The following is a 5799-nucleotide window of genomic DNA, read 5'->3' on the forward strand; positions in this document are numbered from 1 at the left end:
AGCCGCTGGCTGATTGGAGCGGCATGGAGTGACGTCAGGGTGACGCGCCGCCCTCTCTGGGCTGCTGGTGGGGGCCAATGGGCGGGGAGTGGGAGGCCAGAATGGAGGGGGTTGGTAGAAGTGGGGTCTGGTGCAAGAACTAGGGCGGCTGGGGCAGGCAGAGGGAGGGCGGCTGTGCCTTGACTGGTAAGGGCAGGCCTGTGGGGCCAGTGAAATCCAGCCTGTGCCAGCCATGCCTGCCAGGAAGAATAATAAAACTGGGGGGGGGGGGGTGTAAATTAGGGTTGCCAGTTTTCCTGGAGGTTTCATCACATGACATAATCCTTAATTTAAAAGTAATCTGTAATTCCTGGAGAGTCCAGGACAGTCCCGGAGGGTTGGCAACCCGAGATTCACTGTTACTGCTCAAGAAAGATCTTGGTATCACCCCGGGCAGTTCTCTGACAATTTCAGCTCAAGGCACCGGACTGGTCACAAAAGGCTAACAATCTTAGGCAGTGTTAGGAAAGGGATGGAAAATAACAAAATGTCCAGTATATAAATCCATGGTGTGCCCGCACCTTGAATGTCCCATTCTGGTCACCTCATCTCACAAACGAGAACTGGACAAGGTACAAAGAAGGGCAACAAAGATGATCCAGGGCATGGAATGGCTTCCGTACAAGGACAGAATAAAAAAATTAGGGGGTGTTCATCTTAGAAAAGAAATTATTAAAGCGGGGGGAGATAGGTTAGAAGTCAAAAAATTATGAATGGAAAGAGTCAATAGAGAAGTGTTATTCACACTTTCTCATAATACAAAAACCAGGGGGCACCTGCTGACATAATAGGAAACAGGTTAAATACAAACGAGGAAGTACTTTTTCATAAAGACACAACTAACCTATGGAACTCATTGTCATGGGATAGCGTGGTGACCAAAAGTATAACTGGATTCAAAAAAGAACTAGATACGTTCTTGGAGGATAGGTCCATCAATAGCTATTAACCAAGATGGTCAGGGATGTAAACCCATGCCTAGGGCAACCCTAAAGCTCTGACTGCCAGAAGCTGGGGGGGAGGATAAAGGAGGGGTGCCTCTCCAAAATTGCCCTGTTTTGTACACTCCCCTTGAAGCTTTAGTATTGGCCACTTTCAGAGAAAAGATATGGGGCAAGATGGACTATTAGTCCAACCCAATATGGCAGTTATATTCTTATTGTAAAGGGCAGAGAGTCATGACACAGCTGTTGCATGGGAACCTGGCAGACAGGTAGAGCCCTGCAAATCTGCAGATATCCACATCTGTGGATATCTGCGGACCATGTCGGCAGATCATGGATAGATGTATCATGTATCTAGAGTCCTGCAAATCTGCAGCTATCCTCTTTATGTCCATGGATACGGATGCGGATATCCACAGACCATGTGTGTGGACTGCAGATTGGATGTGGATACAAATTTTGTATCCACACAGGGCTCTACAGATGGGGTTTCTGCCTGCCATTTTCAGAACATTTTTGAGGGGTATAAGTGTTTACAGGAAAACCAAGATATCATATTGTACCCACCACTATCTCTCTGAAATAATCACTTTTACACAGTAAGTGTGGATAAATTATTCACAGCTGGATCTTAGGGGCCGAAGCCGGGTTCCAGTGACAAAAAGTTATTTAGTATTGTCTTAAATGGGAGAGAGTAATTGAAGTGAATCCTGCTTGGAGGAACAAGATGTCCAGTGGGCAACTCTGTTTTTGATGTCACTGCTTTAGAGCATTTCCAAGGTTTTCAGTAAACTTTTGATCAGCCTTTGTTAAGCACAATTAAGCAATCAATTTTTTCATGGTCCCCTAGATGATCCATTAAGAAAGGTTTCACTTTTGTATAAAGGCACTCTAGGGCATGTTTTATTTAGGTTATTAATACTCTACTTGAGCGTAAGCAAAAAACTGACTTAAGGAGCATATTAATGGCACATTATTATCTAGTTTATTGTTTGTCAATATTTGATTACTAAGCAAAGCTTTTTATTCATTCAACAGAATAAATTTTTCATAAGATAACACATTAATAGATTGTGACAGAAGGATACATCTGCCAAGTACCATTGAGGACTATAACAGAGATTGCTGAAAAGCATATAAAATACATTTACAAGAGATATTATTCACAAAAAAAATTAGAGTTCCGTTTCCTATGACTATCTTCTTCCAAAAGTTTGCTTCATGCAAAATATCGAGCAGTATACAATGCGGCAAGCTGGATTTAAAATTTGCAACAAAATCCCTGGACTGTGCAGCAGATGGGAAATTCTGTAACAGCTTTATTAAAACCTATCTTTTAATTAAATGAATGAAATATGAAAATGAAAAATTCATACATACGATACAGGAGCTCCTGTATTATTTATTTTTATATTAATTTAAATGTATTTTATGCTATCCCCACATTTTCAATTTTCAACATGCCATAGATGATGGTACTGTAGAAGTTGTCTAACAGTTGAGTAGCTGGGTTATTAGGACCTAGGAAGCTACAGCAAACAGTTTGGGATTGTGGAATAAGCACACAGGCTGGATGTTTTTACTAAAATTCTCAGTAGTTAACTAGTTAACTATATTGACATTTAAATTGTCATACTTTGGTTTTGGCATTAACAGCACATTGAGATAAATCCAGCATTTTACACCACTACGTGCCACCCTTGCACTGAATAGCAGGGTGACCAGATAGCAAGGGTAAAAAATCAGAGTGGGGCAGGCAGGGTGGATAATAGAGTCCTACAGAAGACAAAGCCCCTAATACTGGGACAGCCCCTATAAATCAGGATGTCTGCCAAATAGTACCCAAATCTGGAGCTGTTTTTTCAGGCTGTCTGCAAACTCAAGAGGGTAGTATGATATTGTTTTACACGTGGTTCACATTTTCAAGGTTATCCCGTCATGAAGGCTAGAAATATATATTTTAAATGAAAGCTTAGATTTCAGAATACAGTTCGACAGCAAGAGGTGGTCTGTGGAAGATTCAAAGATTGCAAAATACAGGGGCCTTCAACAGGTTCCCATCAAATGTGTGCCTTTAATTCCATCTAAAAGTCTCTTTCTCTGCTGGGTGAATTCCGCTGAATAATACTCATTTCCTATAAAAAGACACTCTTTGTAGGGGAGAAGAAATGTGAAGCGAGCAAGCTCCAGGACCTGTTCTGTCAATGTAAAGGGTAGCAGTTCTTGGGCTAAATTCAGACAGATATTAAGTGGGTGCAATTCCCATTGAACTCATCCACTTGTCCCTGTTCAACCATGACAAACAGTGGTGCAAGTTAGGTCAGAAGTCGAGTGTAAGTTGGAAAGTAGTGTAACGTGTAAGTTTGGCTCACAGTGGGTGTGAAAAATGCGTGTCATGTGGACACACCTAGGCTAGGGTTAGATTCTGCCAGAACTTCATGCTGATGTGCAGGAATGGAGGTGGGAGGATGCAAGGAGTCTCTTCACTTAGCATGCTCATGTAAGGGCCGGGCAGAATTGTAGACCCTGTGCACATGGGAGTGCAGGGACTGCTCCCTTTCTAATCCCCTGGGAAGGAGGAAGGAAAGAGGTGGGTGCTTAATATCAATCTCCCCTCAGCGTAGGCCTGCAGAGCAGGACCAGTATAATATGTACTGCAAAGAGATGTAATAGTGGGCACACAACTACTGAGTGGAACTCTGTGAGGTGTTCTGCGGAAGGCTCTCAGTGGTCTGCCCAAGGCAGGGAAGCTCCACACAATAACAAGTACAATAGCCCCAAATGAACACGTTCATGGATGTTGCAGGAAAAGCAACAATCAGGAGAGTGTGAGATGGAACATCTCTCCTTCTTTAATTACAACTGTAATGCATTCATTTGTCCCAGTGCTGTTATTTCCTCCACACTCGCATGGACAAATTCAGTCAAATAAAATAAGAGATAAAATAAAATAATAATAATTAATAAAAAGCATATGGTGAAGAACTAAATTCTGATATTCCTGGTACATCATTGTTCCCTAAATATAAGAACATAAGAATGGCCATACTGGGTCAGACAATGATCCATCTAGCCCAGTGTCCTGTCTTCAGACAGTGGCCAATGTTAGATACTTCAGAGAGAATGAACAGAACAGGCAATCACTGAGTGATTCATCCCATCATCCACTCCCACTTCTGGCAAACAGAAGCTAGGGACACTCAGAGCATGGGGTTTGCATCCCTGACCATGTTGGCTAATAGCCAATGATGGGCCTACCATCCATTAACTTATCTAATTCTTTTTTGAACCCTGGCATAGTTCCGGCCTTCACAACATCACCTGGCAATGAGTTCCACAGGTTGACTGTACATTGTGTGAAGAAATACTTCCTTTTGTTTATTTTAAACCTGCTGCCTATTCATTTCATTGGGTGACCCCTGGCTCTTGTGTTATGTGAAGAAGTAAATAACACTTCCTTATTCACATTCTCCACACCAGTCGAGATTTTATAGACCTCTATCAAATCCACCTTTAGTGATCTCTTTTCCAAGATAAAAAGTCCCAGTCTTTTTAATCTCCCCTCATATGGAAGTTGTTCCAGACACATAATCATTTTTGCTGCCTTCTCGTTAGCTTTTCCAATTCTAATATATCTTTTTTGAGATGAGGCACCGAACTACATGCAGTATTCAAGGTGTGGGCATACCATGGATTTATATAAGGGCATTATAATATTTTCTGTCTTATTATCTATCCCTTTCCTAATGGTTCCTAACATTAGCTTTTTTTGACTGCTGCTGTACCGTGAGCAGATATTTTCAGAGAATTATCCACAATGACTCCAAGATTTCTGTCTTGAGTGGCAACAGCTAATTTAGACCCCATAATTTTGTATCTATAGTTGGGATTATGTTTTCCAATATGCATTATTTTGCATTTATCAACACTGAATTTCATCTGCCATTTCGTTGCCCAGTCACCTAGTTTTGTGAGATCCCTTTGTAACTCTTCGCAGTCTGCTTTCCGACTTATCTTGAGTAGTTTTATATCATCTGCAAATTTTGCCACCTCACTGTTCACCCCCTTTTCCAATATATCAGTAGATGATGCTTTACATATTTTTAATATCTTACTTGGGTTTTTTTCTTTAGAGATTCATAGATTGGGGGAGTCTGAGCAGTGGCCGGAGCAGTGGCCCTGGGGGCGACTTTGGAGGCTGTTGGAAAGCAGTTCCTGGGAATCTTGGAGCAGTGGTCAGCCACAAACACTCAGCTGCCACCACCAGAGCAGGGGCCAGCCATTGGCCCCAGGGCCCCCCCGAGCGTCGGCACCCTCAGGTCCCCCTCCCCCCAAGATTTAGTCAGGGGTATTTATAATAAAAGTCATGGACAGGTCACAGGCCATGAATTTTTGTTTATTGCCCGTGACCTGTCCATGACTTTTACTATAATACCCCAGACTAAATCTTAGCTTTACAAATAAATAATAGTAGCCCCAAATCTGACCATCCATTTAACCCCATACATTGAGCAATATATCAGCATGGTTAAGTATCTAATCCTATTTACCTTATACCCTGGGACATGCTGATATCCAGGTCATTGAAAGGTTCATTTTCATGTAGCTGATGTCACATTAACAGTGAATGTTTTATTTGATGAAACCATTCTTTGAGTAACAAATGCAAGAACTAGAGTACGACTCAGTAGGTACAAATGACATGTAACTGCCAAGCAGACATGAATAAAGCCTGCATCGTGGTAGGAGTTAGACTAGATGACCCTGGCAGTCCCTTCTGTCCTTAGGGTCCTATGACTATCTGAGGATACAAAAT

This window comes from Emydura macquarii, unplaced genomic scaffold (assembly GCF_026122565.2).
Source record: "Emydura macquarii macquarii isolate MOO-44397 ecotype Brisbane River unplaced genomic scaffold, CSIRO-AGI_Emac_v2 contig_2422, whole genome shotgun sequence".
Lineage (NCBI taxonomy): Eukaryota > Metazoa > Chordata > Testudines > Chelidae > Emydura > Emydura macquarii.